The sequence below is a fragment of the Lissotriton helveticus genome, chromosome 3_2 (assembly GCF_964261635.1).
Source record: "Lissotriton helveticus chromosome 3_2, aLisHel1.1, whole genome shotgun sequence".
Lineage (NCBI taxonomy): Eukaryota > Metazoa > Chordata > Amphibia > Caudata > Salamandridae > Lissotriton > Lissotriton helveticus.
The window spans coordinates 421233354-421251988 of record NC_136062.1 but is presented as its reverse complement, the minus strand read 5'-3'; positions in this window follow the sequence as shown (position 1 = coordinate 421251988).

The window sequence follows — 18635 nt, the reverse complement described above, 5'->3', positions numbered from 1 at the left end:
GTAATTTTTACTTAGGTTGTGAGGGTCTAATGTATTTAGACTTGTGGGATATTGTGCCTGTTATGAGTTATGTTACAGGTTGAGGTGGAGTACAGTGATTACCAGTGGTTACTGGTTGTATGTTTATGATCTATTTACTTTTACCAATTTCTGCTAAGTGCTGATTCTGACTGTGGCCCACGTGGCCCTGTCCTGTGTAAATAATCCCTTGTAAATATTGCTTGTGCCCGTTGGCACAATGTATATTGTGTGATTTCTATCTGATGTGTTTTGAGAATACAAAGGCTATTATTATATAACCTTGTGTGGAGTTCCTTTTGTAGTGTGCCTGGGATTTTGTTGCTGGGTGCGTGCGCAAATGCTTTACACATTTCCTCCGGGATAAGCCTGACTGCTCGTGCCAAGCTACCAAGTGGGTGAGCAGGGGTTTTCTTTGGTGTGTAACTCCCTTGCCCTGACTAGAGTGGTGGTTTCTGCCTGCCTTTGACACAAGTCTTAGCCAACCAGAAATCCCATTTCTAACAAGCATCATTCCATCCTACAAGTGATCATGTGATCATTTCTGAGTCCTTACAGGTACTGCAAAGGATACTTGAATGCTTACTACTGGAAAATACAACACTTCTAACTATGAACATATACTAGAAATTCAAACTGCAATATTAAAATCTTTTAATTAATACAAATGATTCCATATCTTCTAGAAGGGTAAATAATGAAGTTGAACACCAAATAAGTAAGAGAGCTATCACAAAATTGCCATGTGATTGGAACTCTCAAAAAAAGTCTAGTACAACTCAAACCAAAAGGGAGGAAAGAGAACGAGAAAGGAAGAGTTTACGCCCTTCATAAAGTATTTACAGATTCGTCTTTTAATCAGGAGCTGCATGTTGACTCTGCTCCCCCTCCTTGTTACCCATCTTTTAACATTCACAAAAGTTCCAATGGCAAAGGAAATTCCTTCAATCTCTCTCAAGGTACCCAAATAACAAACAAAGTTGCAAGAAAGGTTGTTAGTACTAAGGCAAAGGAAAAGAGTAACAGGAGGAAAAGGCAAATCGTAGAAGAATAAAATTCCCACAGCAAGGTGGCCATTCTATTTCTGGAATTAACAGAGCTAGCTGAAAAACACCCAAAAAAGTAATCACTCAGGATGCACATGTATTTTCAATTTCCTTTCCTCTATCTGCATAGCAAATGCAAGCTCCATTAAATCCGATTGCTCATGAATTTGCAAGTCCTCAACTCCCTATGGAAAACATGCTAGCTGCATATGTTGTTTCATAAGTAAACTCCAATAGTGAGTTAACAAAGGTAGAGCCAGCTCCCAATATCGTCCGAGTTCTTGAGATTATGGATCTCTTTGCAAATGAAAATGATCAAATAACTGCACAAACATTTCTAAGGCTATTATACAACTATCCATAATTCCATCTGTCTTTTCCTCTGAATTAAAGTTGGTCTCCTCCCCCAGCAAACATGACCATTCCCCAAAGCAGGTAGAATGTTGGTACATTTGATTCCCACAATAGTGCTATAGGAAACTGAAAGGCTTCACATAAGTTGTTATGATGTCATAGGAATACAATATACGTATCCCTCCCCGTAGAATCTAAGCCAGGCGTGAGATAGGGGTGTCATTCTAACTCCCTTTGTCTTCTGAATGACCATGTGCACAATAGTGGTGCCGTGGATACACCCACAGTTTAAATTAACAAAGGAAGAAGACAAATAAGGACAAAAGAGTCTTAATAAATCACAAGCAATCACTAGATTAACCAGTTTTCTCCAGAGAGTAGGTCTACCGACTCTAGTAAATGCTGCAGAGGAGACAACGAACGCAGGGGCATATTATCAACAACTAGTGATATTTATCGCTAAATAAACTAAGCGACTATTTTTCTATCGCCGTGCATTGCCGGATTTTATCGCAGAGATAACGTGCTATTAGCAATGTTTATCTCAAATGCGATCAAATTTCTGGCGATAGCAGCTTAATGCGTGATTATCACTGGAAATCCAGCGATATTCAGGCATTAACTCCAATAGGGTCTTAACCTGAATATATCCACCTCCCATTGGATATACAGGTTAAGAAGTGGTCTGAGCAGGCGTTAGTTTTCAGCGATATTCGCGCTTAGCGCAATTTTTTTCATCGCTACGCCTGCGTTGATAATAGGAGATAGCGATGTCAGCCACTGCTTTCAGTCACTAACAGGTTGGGTACGCCCACTTTGCATGTCATTAGCGATAAATATCGCTGACATGCAAAGCCGGCCCCAAACCACTCGCTATCACCTAAAAGCTGTCGCTAACTGATGTTAGCGACAGCTTGCTAATAGGGCGATGAAATTATCGCAGCTTTGCGGCCAAAAACGTCCGCAAAAGCGGTGAAAATTTCATATCGCCTGCCTTGCTAATATGCCCTGCAGAGTATATAACTCGCAATATAAACACCACATATTTATAAATAACAGTTTGGACTATTGCAATGTTATCAGTCAATTAGTGTTTGGATCTAACTAACAGGATCATACCCATTGAGTATGCCAATTCCTTAAGAAGGTCCAGATCACTCAAGCCAAAAATCTTCCTAGTAGAGCCGTTTGACATTAATGGCTGGGAGAGGTGCAAGACCCTTTTTTATGTAAGGGGACAACTATACTTCCTGCATATGAATTTGGAATTTGTCCCATAGTGTAGCAGTAGGAGAAAAGTGGGTTGAGAAGTTTAGTCCAGCCATCTGAATCACTCTGCATTACCTTTATGGGAATCTAATTTGGGTCTATCGCTGGGGAAGATCTTGCTTTCCTTATGTTCATCTCAATCTGTTTTTTCTTTGGTGGTGGCAATCAAGCACATGGGATGACTTTAGTGGCTCCACACAGTTTTTCAGAACGGTGTTGTTCACATACAGTTCAGAAAGATGGTTAATCCATTCCAACGGAGGTAGTATTGTCTAACTGCCTGTGAATTTTGCAATGAGCTGCAAAAACATGTTTTTTTTTTTGTAGGGCTTCTTGTTGCAGATCAACCAAATTCTTATCCATCATTATTTTGTTATTTCGAGAGCGAATATTTACCCACTTTCTTCACAGAGTACATTTCATTGCCTCTGGTGACTGACAAATAGATAAAATGGTGTCAAATGAGCTTATTTAGCTTTCACGAGAAATCAGCATCCTTTAGATCTTTAATGGGGAGTACTTTTTCCTTTTGAGTTTTGCATCTCCTAAGAGTATCTTGTAGAGCATCTGAAACTATATCTTCAACTATTTGGGTGGGATTCCCTCCACTACTGAATGTTGAGTCCACAGGGTTGCGACCACTGTATTGATCCTATTCAGAATGAATTAACCTTTGGTTATAGGCTATAGTAACTACTCTGTATGCTTCTGTGGGCTTGTTGTACTTCCAATTTGAGCTTTGCAATTACTGTTGCCTGTTTAGTGCCTTTACCAAACTCAGAATATATATATATATTTTTTTAAATAGATCCTAACTAAATATAATATAATCAATTATACAGGAGCAGTAACTCCGTTTCTTGTGTAAGCTGCCGGGACATCCCCATCAACTCTTCCATTTATGATCACACCATTTTATTCCATGCAGCGGATCCAGTAGCATCCCTCCTCGCTTGTCGGCCTTTGCCTTAGGTGGGTAGACTGGGTCAAGGATGGACCAAACTTCATCCAATCTTTATTTTTATGGGCTTTTAATAAAGCGTTTGAGATTTTTGCATTAAAATCATCATTATTATCATTTGGGAATTTTATCCACACTTCAGGATGGACTCTATTAATTCAAATATCTCAATCAACAGAGAACTGTACTTCAGTCCAGGAGGGATATAAATATTAAATACATATAAAATATCTGCAGTATAAACACTTGTTTTGGGAAGCTTAGTTTTGATGCAATGAACATTATTACATGAGAGGGATACTATTTCAAAATTGCACTGAATCTCAACTAAAAGGAGGTTAGAAAGTTAAATCCGGGACATCAATAACATAATAGATTCCCCAGCCACATTTTGCTGTGGTCCAAGTCTCTTGGAGACAATTAATAGCTTGGTTGATTCGTAGCAGTCTATTCTACTTATCTATTTCCAGACTGGCCACATTCCAGGAGCTAATCTCCAAATTATTGCTGAAAAGGGAGTTTGGAAATACTGTTAAATTTATTTTCATTTCGATTCCTCTAAAACCAGGACCAGGAGTCATCAATGTTTTATTATGCACTTTGAGCTGGCTTTGGTTCCTTATTGGAAGGAAAGATTCTCCGGCAGATATCTTCAAGCCTAGCAATTCCTGCCCAGGCATTACGCTTAGAACTTTCCCTCTTTAACGCCTATTCCACATCTTTGGCTGACTGTCCCTGAGGCTCTAAACAGGAGGCCTGACAACTAGCCCTTGTAGTCGCTTTGGGTTCCTGGGTTCAAGAGATGCAGGGCAGTACTTCTCACGCATGCCAGAGGGCAGCAGGTCAGCAGGGCAGCAGTTTCTTCAGAGCAGCAGTCCAGCAGAGTGGCAGTCCTTTCAGCAGCACAATAGAACTTCTTCCTGGCAGAGTATCCACAGGTCCAGAACTGTACTGAAGGGGTGGTGTCTGTGCTCTAATATTTATACCTGGTGCCCTTCCCCTGGTGGAAGAAGCTTTTCGAAATTCTCTTTAAAGTGCACCAGCTTCCTACAGTCCCTGCCCTTGCTCCAGACTATCTACATGGGGTATGAAGGTATAGGGGTATTGGGGTATTGGGTGAAGGTAGGACACACATATCTGCGCAGGATAGGACGGCATAACGGAGCAGTGAGCCATCGGGCAGGGAAGCCGTGAGGTGAACGGCAGGAACAGCGGGACGCGCTGAGAGCGCGCTGAGAGCACTACAGCCCCCAGCAGCACCAGGGGTGACGCGCTCGTGACGCGAGAAGAGCGCCAGGCGGCGCTGAAAAGGGAGACGCCCCCACTCGCCCCGCGAGTCGCGCGCGGGAGAAGCCCGGGACAAGGGCGGGACAGTCTTAGACAGTCCTAGACTGGCCGGGACTGGACTGGGCAACCCCCCTAACATCTGCAACCTAAGCAAGTAAGAGATTTCCCTTGTCTACTAACTTTACTGTGCAGTGTCATCTCGTAAAGCTCCCTGTGAGCTTTTATTGAAACTCACTGATACACGCGCTTTATCCAAGTATCTGGTGTCTACTGGCAAAGCCTATATAATCTCAGGGCAATCAACAAAACAACCTTAATATGTCTAAAAAAAATACTAAAAAACAGCCCTCTGTTAACTCTAAGCCTTTAGTTAACTCTAAGCCCATAGAAAACTACATGCTCCAAGTCATAACCAAAATAAATAAAAACAGAAGAGAATCATTAGGACTAAGTCAGTCGCCTGAGCTACAGCTACTAAGCCCAATCCAAAGTCCTCAACACTCAGGTTCTTTAGTATTTGATGACTCCGCTAACCTAATAGACATTACGGTCCATCCTACTCCAAACTTGGATGATCAGAATAGCCTTATCCTGGATGATGTCGCAAATATAGTGCCACTAGACCAAGGAATAAACATTGAAAATGAACACGAGACTCTGGCGCATAATGTTGATGAATTGCCATCCCCTGAGCAGGAAACTCGACCTTCGAGAAAAAACAGGAAAACTCATCAAAAGCGGATGGGGTTACGCTCAGGTAATAGGAGGAAAAATGCTACTCCGACAGGGAAAAACAAGGCAAAAATCTTAGATGATGGTGACACTAATGTTCCTAATAAAAGCAATCATGATAAAAGCTATAATGAGGATGATTTGCTTCAGAAAATAGCAGACATTATTGATTCTAAAATCCAAACCATCATTAAGCCTTTAATCGCCAAGATTGACAAATTGAACGCGGAGGTAAAAAAGATGAGTGGTCTTCAAGTCAAAGCTGTGGAAGGGGTTGAGACGGTTAATACCTTAGTGACACAAATGGCGAAACCAATCGAATCTAAGGCAAAGAGCTCTATAGAAAAAGAGAGCAGTCCTACGCTCCCAGAAAGTTCAGCCGGGAATGAAACTCATTCTACTAATCGACCCTTGAACACCGCTGGGGTATCAGGACCCAAAGGTAATGTGCCAATAAACGGTCAGGAAATAGATCCCCTCCAATTTATTGAGGAAGCCTCCCCTGTGGTCCTGGTCCTGGCCAATGTTCCCCCGCCAACAGATGCACAATCCGAAACACCAGCATCCTTGTCTAGTAAGGCCCTCCATTGGCTAACAAATAATACGAAAATGGCACCAGGAGGAAAATATCAACTTGCATCCGAGATTAAATCCACTAAGAGGGTGGCGTGGATTGGAAATCGACCGAAAGGATTCAAGGGAGATTGTGTTATAGTGACTTTTTTCCATCCAGGTGTTTTGCCAAATCTCCTAAACCATATCAATCCCCCCCAAAGAAGAGCAGGATCTGTTGTTCCTCTTACGTTAAAATTCTTTTATGGAGAGCAAGAGAATGTGACCTTTCCAAGGACTCCTGGACCTATGTGGAACACTGTGAGAAACAACAGAGGCCAAGGGGTTCCCCTTAATGATTGGGGTATGGTTTTAGGTAATAGATATGAAGCCTTATCAGGGCTAAATGATTGTGATTGACTGGGTAATAGTTTTGAAAACCTCCTAATTCCTGTTGGCACTCATGCGGTCAGGGAAACGGGCACCCGGCCAAATACTGGATTAACTGATGCTTTGATTAATGTAAGCAACATACAGGACGAGTCTGGTAATATGATTAATGCTCACCAGTGTATTGAATGTTCTAAACATACTATTAATAATGATATACTTGAGTCATATGAGATTTTGGCTCCTGAATTGGCTGCTATAGATGATAATGTATGTGAATATGATTCTACCCAGCAACAGTGTGAAGGTCAAACTGATAGTATAGAATCTACCAGTGACAATATCAATATACAACGTACCTTAATGTCCTGGAATGTTGCAGGGTTAAAAAACAAGATTCTATCACAGGATCTGCTAACTTTCCTGGATTCAAAGGATATAATCCTTTTTCAGGAGACTTGGCAGCTAGAACCGGATCCAATTCAGGGATATTTACATTACTTCATTCCAGCCACCCCGAGCTCAAGGGGAAGGGCAAAAGGTGGCTTGGTAACATGGATTAAGCAGAACAATGATTACTCAGTGTTACAAATAGATACCAATAGTTCTGATATATTATTGGTCAAATTACAGCGACCGCCAAGCAGGGACATCTTTATTTTTAACATCTATTCAAGGGGCCTACCGGGTGGTAAACCCACTAAGGCGGTTGAACTGTTGGATACTCTATTAAATCAACACTGTCTGAATGCCGATATCATTATTGGTGGTGATTTTAATTGTTGTTTTGAACCACTTGATAATCAGGATGTTGACCTCACTATTGAAGAGGACTTCATTTGGGAAATCCCACAGCTTTCCTTGTTACCCATCAAAAGATGGTCTGAGGCTGCATTACAGTTAAAAGTACTATGTGTTGAGTCTGGGCTGAGGGCCACTAATGGAAGAACATTATCAGATAAACAGGGTGCCCCTACTTTCTCTAATGGAATTACTCATAGTCGTATTGATTATATATTGACTAACAAAGAGAATTGGGGGAATGTTCTTGATATGAGGATTGAGACAAGGGTGGAAAGTGACCACGACCCATTGATTTTAACTTTTAAATTGTTCGATCTGATGACAAATGAGGAAGAGAGGGAAAATGTTCAGATAAACCTTTCCAATGATCAAAGACACATCAGATGGGCAATTTGTGCAGCAAATGAGGAAAGCATGACAGCTATAAGGGATTTAACAACCCTGGCCATCCAAGAAGTCCGGGACATAAATGATAAAAATACCCAGATAGCTGAAATTAGCAGGATCCATGATAAATTTTTTAACAAGTTAAAATTGTTTTTTGTAAAGAAAGCTAAGAAGAAGCCACGTAGACCGATAAGAAAGGAGGATCAGTGGTATGACAAGACCTGCAGGACTGCCTATAGGTTCCTGTCAGATGCGGTAAAAACTAGAGATAAAACTAAAATAAGGGAGGCCCGAGTTATGTACAAAAAAGTGCAATTTAGTGCAAAAAGGGATTGGGAGGAAGGCTACTGGAGGGATCTCCTCGAAGCCAGTAGGGATAGATCTATGACACCCTTCTGGAACATTGTTAAATGGGGAAGGGGGGCCAATAGAGGAGAACCCACAAACCATGTGTTACCAGAAGCCTGGGTATCGCATTTTTCTACTCATTTTGCTGCTGAGGATGAAGGCGATGAGGAACGTCTAGCTTCAGCAGATACTCTTGCGAGCCCCTTAGTCTTCTCCAAAGATGACATCCTAAAAACTCTGAGCTGTATACCTAAAGCCAGAGCCCCGGGCCTAGATTTTATCCCTGCAGATTTGTTTATGCACGACAAGGACCTATGGGCCACCTATATTCAGCTGTTAGCCAACGCTATTGCAAAGGGCTCGCCTATTCCTGAGACCTGGAAAGGAGCCGAGATTATCCCCATCTTTAAAAAGGGGGCATGCTCGGATCCAGGCAACTACAGGCCTATTAGCCTGATTGCATGTATGCAAAAAGTTGTGGCAAGGTTACTATTACAGCGAATTCATGGGTGGATAGATGATCATGATATATTATCTCCCCTGCAGGCTGGTTTCCGCAGCCATACCAGCACTATCGATCAAGTTTTTAGATTTGTTTTATTGTATTGGCGTACAGTTCTATTAGGGGGCGGGATGCTTTTTGCAGCTTTTGTTGATTTAAAATCAGCTTTTGATTTAGTCCCCCGCCATAAACTGTGGAATATCCTACATGATCAGGGTATTCCAAAAGAAATTCTGTCTCTATTGATTAGGATGCATGAAAACAGCTTTGCACAAGTACGGTGGAATCAGCAAGGTAGTACCACTGAGAAGTTCCCCATTGCGAGGGGTGTACGCCAAGGATGCGTGCTCGCACCAACACTCTTCTCGTTATACATCAACAGGGTGATCAGTTATTTCGAACATCAGCCCACGGATGCCCCAAGGTTGGCAGGAAGGCTGATCCCCCTGTTGATGTTTGCGGACGATACCTTGCTGATATCAAAGACTCAGCAGGGACTTCAAAAGGCCATTAGGGTGTTTGAAGGATTTTGCATTGATCATGGTCTTGTAATTAATACCAGCAAAACTAAATTTATGGTTATGCACAAGCGGAAACACATTAGAGGTAGAGTTATTATGGATGGGGTCCAGCTCGAGCAGACCCAGGTCTTTAAGTACCTTGGTATCAATTTGTCCTACAATCTAGATTGGAAACAGCATATAAATGAACTAGATACAAAACATGCTCAACTTGCAGGAGTTCTCACAAAGGAGCTTTTTTCATCTTATACCAAACCAATTAGACCTGTCCTAAAAATCTACAACGCTAAGGTCGGAGCAGCTGTTCTTTACGGAGCAGAACTCTGGGGGTCCAGTAATCTTAACAAGTTGACGGTAGCACAGAACAAATTTCTCCGCAACATTACTGGGTTACCAATGTCAACCCCATTGATACCTTTAAAGTATGATCTGGGATCTTATAGCTTTAGGGACATAGCCAGGTATAGAATTGTGGCCTACTGGAGAAGGTTATGGGTAACCCCTGAACTCTTCCAGTATGCCCAAGGCTTCCTGGAGGTGAGAACCCTGGATACTGCTAGTAAGATAGTCTGGTTGAAAGAGGCTAAACTTTTATATAGGGCACTGGGTTTATCCCAATTGTGGGATGATCCCCTAAATAGTGTATTTCCACCGAAAAAGACACTTCGTGAACTCTATTGGAGTATGGTGGAGATTAAGTGCTTTAGGAATCATATTGACCGTTCCTTTACATATGATTATTTGGAGCTCAAGCACTCACCGGCCCTCGAATCCTACTGGGACTGGATCACGGTCCCAGGGGACCGGAAGAGGTACCATCAGTTGAGGGTGGGGACACTTCCATTGAATGCCCTAATAGTGAAATGGAATAAGGTACAAACTCCAAGGTGCCCCTTTTGTCCGGACCATAATGAAAACATCGGACATGTGTTATTTGCCTGCCCTGAATATAGAATACCTAGACGATCATGGCTTAAACCAATTTGCATCCAGTTAGGTTTAAAAACGTCAAACGAGGCTGTCAGGATCTTAAGAACAGATACCTCTCAGCCTGTAGTTATAGCTATGGCAAAATTCCTCCACTGGGTGTGGATAATTCGGGCACGCAAAATCTGTTTGGAATAAGTTTAGGATTTTTATTTCATGTCGTACTGTTTGCGTTTATTTGAATTTTTTGATTAGTATATTTTTCTATGTGATAAACTATGCAAACCATATAAGTAGCTGTTACTTTTTATTTTTATTTTTCGGTTGGCATTAATGAACTTAGCTGGATATCTTAAGATTATGTAAAGATGTAAATAGGATATTTTAAGATTGTGTAAAGATGTACATAGGACATTTTAAGATTGTGTAATAGTGTAAATAGGATGAGATAGGAAGATGTTTATTACTTTTGTTTATTTATTGTATTAACTCATGTGGATCCTGTATTTCTGTGGGGTGGGGGGGAGGGGTGGGATAAAAAACAACACATTTTTATTTTGTAAAATGTCTTTGATGATTGAAATATATCGAATAAAGACTAATTAAAGTGAAAAAAGTGACACAGTCCTCCAATCCTGCCAGTAAAGGCCCAACCAGGCACACCTAAGCTCGCTATGGTGTGTGGTAATCTATGAGAAATACACAAAGCCCAACTGTCAGATACACCTAGTCAGTGACCCAGAGTACGGAAACCAGCATTAAATGGCTTAGGCAGGGAAATGGCAACTTTCTAAAAGGGGAAGTTTGAGAATTGCCACTTAAAATTCGACTTTACCATAAGAGTGGATTTCTTATTACAATTCCAAAGACACCAAACTTGAGATGGTTACCTCTTTCCATGTGGAAATGACAGCTTATTAAATACAGTAAGGTGTTACCCTCTGGGAGAAGTAGGCCTTGCAATAGTGAAAAACTAATTTTAGAACTTTTAACTATAAGGAAAGGCAAAACTTAAAAGTACATTTTTTACTTTTCAGAACACTGCTCCATGTCCACTGGGCTGTCCAGGGCCTACCCTAGTGGTGACATATGCATTAAAAAGGAAGGTTTGGGCCTAACAAGAGGTTTATTTTGGCAAGGTGAAATGACAATTGAAAACTGCACACGAAGGGTGCAATGGCATACCTGAGTCTTGTTTACAGGGCTACTTAAATGGGTGGCACAATTAGAGCTGAAGGCCAATAAGTAGCATTTAATTGGACACATGTATTTCCACTGTGCTAGAGACTTACAAGTAAATTAAATAGGCCAATTGGGGGTAAGCCAATATTACCATGCTTTAAGGAGTGAGTACTTGACCTTTAGCACTGGTTAGCAGTGGTAAAGTGTGGGGAGGAAGGCAAATAGTTTTGGGGAAGACCACCCTAATGCTGACACATCTAATAGCATCAAAATTCAATGCCTTCCTAGGTGAGGCATAACAAGGAGAAATATCCAAATTTCCGTTGTTTTCTCCTCTTTCCACGTGTGCTGCATTTTGCAGCACACGTCGAAAGAGGAAACTGTCTTAAAGGGTTGCTGTGGTGCAGTTAGGTTGCACTCAGTGTGCCAGCACAGGGAGAGAGCATGAATGAGTAATATCTTAGTAGATATGGTGCATTTCTGATTTCCCCATGTCCCGTAGCACAAGTTGTCTTGCTGCTTTGTGTGACATTTAGTAGATTTTCCCCACACTGCCATAGTGTGAGAGGGTAAGATGGGATAGGCACTCACACTAAGTTTTAGGCATGCGCAGATGTGAATAAAAAAAATAATATGGGATTCACGCACACTGTTATTATTCATTTTGTGGGATGAGGGCAATATCTCACTTTGGCCATAACTTAATATCTCTGTCATACAATATAGCTGAGCAAAAACCTGCTTATTTAAATTCCAACTTGACTGACATCTTACCTTCTAAATTAAGTAAGATTTTGAAAATGTTAAATTATTTATAGCAATGAGAAACCCCCTGATATATACTTGCAATTTGTACACTTGGCTAATCAAAGGAACCTTCCAGGTTGCTCACTCTTCACTTCAGCAGGATGCCACTGAAGGCATTTTGAATTAGATTGGAAGATTCCTAACTTCATAAGCATATAAAAAAATATTATCTCATATCATGCCTAGTGATTTAAATCATTTTCATTTATTGTGTTTTATTCAGATTCAGATCCTGTCAGGCATTTTATATCCGCAGAAGAGTCTTTACTCTTTCTATGCGGGAAATTGTTTGTGCAGTAGAATATTATGTTTTCAGAAGTGTAAAAACAGTTTCAATCGGGTCGGGGACAATCGATATTTGCCCGGCGGTATTGCCTCTGTGACCCTCTAGTTATTTAAATCAATGAAGAGGCAGGCGCTGGAGACTGGAAAGCAGGAAACAAGGTTTTTTATTCTCTCCGGAGGAGAACACAACGAAACGGACAGAAGGTATCGTTCTGAGGTGCTCTAACTGTATTTCTGAGGCCTGGCCTCTTATATCCACATTTATGACTTTATTGCAGATTACACATACATGTTTAAAGCTTTGATGTGCGGAAAAGACATTCTCGGAACTCCCCGTTCCCACACACATTTACAGTTAAAGTCCCCACCCTAGTCACAACAGGTGATGAGCATCGCGCAGCTGGATAATCCGCCGATTCACGGAATGTGGGGAGTCTGATCGGATCTCATGGGGTGGGGGGGCTTTGATCAACCCGGGGATTCTTTGATGGGGGAAGCTTTCTATTGTACGGGGAGGGGCAAGGATGGTATCGGCAGAGCTGGGTGTCGGCTTGGGAACGGGGAGGACAAAACGGGCTCACGGGGAAAAAAGGGGGGTTTGCATCTAAGGGCCGGAGATCATGAAAGGAAAGCAGGGAGGTGTCGCGCTGGGAACAGGATGAGGGCCGGGGGCAGAGCAGCGCCGAAGAGGGGTTTATGACTCAAGGCAGGTGCAAGCAGGGGGTGGTCAGCGTGCAGGCTTAGTGAAGGCAAAGGGCTATGTCAAGGGCCAGCGGCATGCAAAAGGGTTTGTTCTGATCGGGACATCTTAAAATGGCGGGCGCGTACGGCAAAGTGTGGCATCAGGGGAAGAGGCAAGATGGCGCAGATAATGTTCACCAAAACGCACTAATTTTCCACAGTTCTCCCTTTAACATATTCAAGACATCTTGCTGGTTCATTTTCTACTCGGGTCTATTGTGGTGGGCATGAGAAAGAAGACCGGTAGGAACCCTAGAAAAAGAGTTGTAAACAATACATTTTGAGGTTTCTAGTTTTTAGGAGGTGCACCTATTTGATAAACTTTGATAAATTTGTTCAGCAGGAAAGTCATAGGAATGAAATACAAAAAACGGCGAGCAGCAAGTACATATCATAACGTGAACTGGCAGGTTAATACATATTTCAGATTCGGTTTGGAGCAGGATCAATACAATGGCGGCTGGGAGAGAGATGAGGCAAAAAAACGGTGATTGAGGATGTCAAATGTTCGAAGTTTACGAGTTCTCATTGTTCTTTGTGGTCTTTCGTTGGCGCTGTTGAGCACCGGCGGTGGAGCTACAAGTCCAGCTCTGTTCTAAGTTCTGCGTTGCAGGGCACGACCCCTTTCCTCGCGTTTCTGGTCGGAAAGGTCCTTTTCGCCCTGAGTCCTTTGAGGTGATTGTCAGAAAGTTCCGATGGGAGAAGAGCGTTCAAAACAGTCCATAGGGTAGGTCAGAGGAAAAAAAAAGGGGGATGGAGCAAGGCCAAATTAGGAACAAACCAGGGGAACGAGAGACTTCAAATAGGCGGGCGTGTGACGGAATTCAGAGAGCGGGGACTTGTCGACAGGCACTGGACGTCGAGCAGGGGCATCAGGTCGACCCTTTCTTTTCATGCCGTCGAAAACAGTGCCTCGTCCTGCAGCTCTTTTCAGTCGTGGTCTCGCCTTGGCTAATGTCGCAGGTGTCCCTTAGTCTGCAGTCAGGCCTCGTGCTCCCACATCCGGTCCTTCTCTCCTCCAACGGCAGTACCCTTAAACAAGTTTGAAAAGACAGTCTTTTAGAAAAATTTGCGGATGAAGATAATTAAAAAAGTCTATTTCTCTCCCAGCTCCAGGCAAAGAATGAAAATGTCCGTTATTTTTAACGTTCACAACTGGCATATGAATGACCGGTGGCGGACCTGCTGGATTTACTATGACTTTCCTTCATAATCATTTATTACAGGCATGACAGTTCATCTGATGGTATCCCACCTTCGGGAGACAAATCTGGCAAAGATATGCCGTTCTCTAGAGTTTCACATTTACAAAAGGGTACAGTGAGTCGTCAACATGGTACTACACAGGTATTTTGCTGAGAGACGAACATGGCTAAACATTTCCTTTCTATCGGTGCATCCTGTTTTTCAACTACTGCGGGGTTCATTTTGACGATTTCTTTACCTTGGTCTAGTCTGTTAACCTTGTAAAACATCATTCTGGGTCCTACGTAACCTTTTACAGCCCGGTTACTTAACTAGGAAGGACAGGGGTTTTATGGGAAACAACCAGGGACATAGACAGGGGAGGTAACGGGGGTGATCGTTTTTCTGGTTTGGGTATTGCGGCGTTTCGGGGAGGGGAGGGTCGCGTATTCTGAGGTCCTTGTTTTATACTATAGGAGCCGTTGACATGTAGTTCCCTCGTTTCGGGCCAGATTAGGGAACCTCTGTCGTCTTACCTGTCCTTTCCCTTACGGACTTCTATCGGAAAAGGAGAGGTAATGACGCGGCCTCAGGGTGATTGTATTAAAGACAAGCGTTTGTGCAAATACTGACGGTATTTGAAGCCAATTAGGTGGTGTGCTAGGGGTGGCAATCTGCCAATTTCGGGGCTAACCACTCGGGAGAGTGGTAGTGCAAAAATAGAGAGAGAGAGAGAGAGAGAGAGAGAGAGAGAGAGAGAGAGAGAGAGAGAGAGAGAGAGAGAGAGAGAGTGCAACGGCAGGCTAAATAGTGCACGTGCAACGGAGAGGGCGGCAGTGCATTCAAGAAAGGCTATTTAGTGCATTACACAGTAAAGGGTATTCACGAGTCCACGGTAGAATCTTGTAATCATGCAGTTTGAGCATTAGGCAGGGTAGAGGGGACGTGCTTTGAGAAAAGGAAAGAAGAAAAAGGAGGTACCATTTTGTCGCACTTTCTCGCATTCTCGGTCCTTTGACCAGTTGGGTCAACGCTTCAGTCACACACACACACATTCCCTCACAGTTTCGCATCATACATAACGTGGGTTCATTCGTCCGGTCTGGTTTAAGGGTGATCACTTTTTATCAGGTTGTGCTAATTTTTCGGGTTTGTTCGATACGTGAGTAGTTTGCAGGCGTGCTTAGACACCACCCTGCGGCGCTAGTCCGTTTCGTGTATTTAGACATGGCTAGGTCTCAGATCTTCGCCACACCTTGGCCGTAATCTCTGATGTAACCTGCAGAGGGAGGAAAAAAGGGGGGGGTGGGGGAGACAGCATTCGCAGGCATTCAAATACATGGATTCATAAGTCTTTTACTTACCTCTTACTCGTCTTTCCTCCTTGGGGCAGGGTCCCCGGGGATATAGTTTTCGGAGTCGGGGGGCGGTAGTGTGTTCATGTAGGGCGTGTGCGGGGAAACATAAGAAGGAAACCAGAGGTGCCTAGTGCGAGGTATCTAGTCAAAGGATATATCTCACTATCGGGATCCTTAAACCTCTTTCAACGCCGTGGCGTTCTAAAGTTCTTCGGTTCTTGGGTCCCTGCTACTTCGGAACGTTGTACTTTACAATATTTACATTATTTCATTTCACCCTCCTTTTACATTCCCTCATTTACACCATTCGTTTTACCCATCCTTGGAAGTCACGGTCTTCCTCTACGCGAGAGTTCATGAGTCAGTCGCGTACTTTTAAGACGGAGTGTCGTGTTGTCGATCCGATCCGTCCTCCAGGGCTGGGCAACCATCTTCCTTTAACCTTAAAGAGAGAGCAGAGTAGGGTGCACAGAAAAAGAACTTTCCTACCCATCCCATATTGTTTTAAAATAAAGCATGCAATACCCGTTCATAGTTTCAAAGACTTTATTTTGCAAATTCATTTCAGCATATGGATTAGGAGGGTGTGGTCGTATTTGGTCGGTCGTGGCAATGGCTAAAGTGCGTACAGTGGGGGGGGTGTCGTTTGCAACAGTAAAAACATCGGAAAGTTTTACTCATTCATTTGTAAGAGACTAAAACGTCTATTAATTGGCTGGGGGTTTGGGGGCATATATTTTCATAATTTAGAAACATAATCATAACAGTTGTAATCAGATTTCCTATATGCATACCGTACGTATGCATCGTAAATGAGGTTTACATTAGTTATAAAAATATAATACATTGTATATTCGTAATCAACATTTGTAACGGGGATCTTTTCATACTGTTCGTCGAGTGAGCTCTCCTTGTCTTTTCTAGCCAAGTGTACAAAGGATCACAAAAATCTCAGAACATCAAGTTTATATTAGTGCGAAGGAACACCACGAGGTGTTCGTAAGTTCCGATTGATACCAGCGCCATTTTGGGCGGGGCCGGCACAGTCCGGAAGCAGCATCAGGGGGAAATGTTTCCATCACTGGCAGTTTGGACCAGAGTCCTTTTCGGCAGTTCTAGAATTCACGCTAACAGAAGGTGTGGCAATGTCATGTTTGTTTCGTTGGCGATCGAAGCAGCCGTCCCTTACCGGGAACCTGCAGAGGCCGAAGGCTCCGCCGGGGACCTTTGTATGATCTTCAAGGCTGCGGAGATGCTGTCGGAGATGGGGGGCTCGTGCTCCATGGGACAAATGTTCGAGTTGTATGGCTGGCCAAAGTTACTCTAGTGGCCGGGGCCCGCCTTCCAGCGGATCCAGACGCCATTTTGAGGCCCTACAGGGGCCACTCTCGTCGAGTTTGCAAGAATGAAAGAGACCCTTCGGAGTGAAAGGAAGAGGTCCCTGTTTTGTGAGAGCGGGACGTTCAGCTGGGGTGCAGCTGTGATGCCCCCACCTGGGGGGCGAGGGAGACTCGTTCACATCGTCTCCTTTTCCCAGTGCACTCCATGCCGCTCCTTTTCATCGCCCCGCATGAAGGCCTCTCCACATCCGGTGTTCCCCAAGTGCCACCATTGTATGTTCGGTGCTGCGCAAATACTGGGGTGCCACCATTGTGTGTTCGGTGCTGCGCAAGTACTGGGGTGCCACCATGGTGTGTCCGGTGCTGTGGAAGTATGGGCACCATCGCCTGACTGGGGGTGTTCGGCGCCGGGCTGGGGGCTGGGAAACCTCCTACCGGTGGAGGTGGGGGAGGCTCGTCCGCGTCGCCTCTCCCTCCCAGCCCAACTTGGACAAATTGTTGTGGAGGTACGTGCAGGACATCCCGCCGTCCAGGACTGCTGCGGCTGTGACGGAAGAGAAAAGGAAGAGGCGCCTCGCTCTCCTCTTGACATGTGGCGGGACTACCTTAGTCTTTCCAGGCCCGTTGCGGCCGGCCAAGGAGACATGTGGCGGGACTACCTGCAAATGCCCAGGCTGCGGGCTCCTGCCTCTCCTCCGGCTCCCCCATACGTTAAGATTTCCTGACCAAGAGTTGGCGGCGGGGCTCGCCTTATATGGGTTGCCGTTGGTTGGGCGTAGCCGTAACCCTGCCCTACTTTGGAAGGTTCCAGAATGGGGGGGGGGCGAATGTTCTGTTTGACTTCCATTTTCTACAGTTTATCGTTATTATTCCTTGTTTGTTGTGTTAAATTAAAAGTTCAAGTTTATTAATGTTCTACGGATTTTGTTTTATCGTTTCTTTCTTTCCAGGTTGCTTTTATGCTAAGTTTCTGCTAACAGGGGTCGAGTAACACGGAAACACGTGTAGAGGGGTGACGCAGATTTGTACATTACATACACACGAACTCAGACGGGGGACAGTACAAGTACGACATACAAAGACCCAAGACAAATATAAAAACAGTTATTGGTCATAATTATCTCTTTCCGTCTGTGAATTTTAAACGAGGCTGGGTTCCCGTCTTGACATTGGCCGACCTAGGAGAACTTGATCATGCCGCTGAGATTTTCCTGGCGAAATCTGTGCCATCGGGCATAATCAAACGTGGTAGTTCTGTCTGGTCCGTCTATGTAAGTCGGGTTCTTCTCTGTCTCGCGCCTTTTCTCGTACTGTCGGTCTGTCGTTCTTGTCGGCCCTTTGCCTTTACTCACGCTCAGTAGAGTCGGGCATTGGGCTTTCCAGTGTCCGACATACCTACAAAAAGCGCATTGGTCTGACCCTAAGTCTGGTCGTCCTTTGTATAGTGTCGGGGGATAAGTTGTGGGTAGCGGTGTCCTGGGGTTGTCCTGTCGGTATATTTCCCTACTTGGTTTATCCTCGTCTTTTCTCTGTCGTCTCGTAGCCTCTCTGCGCCACATACCGAGACTGTCGAGCATAATTGGCGTCGTCTTATTATTTCGAAGGGCTATTTCTAACGTTTCTATTTTATCAAGGTCAA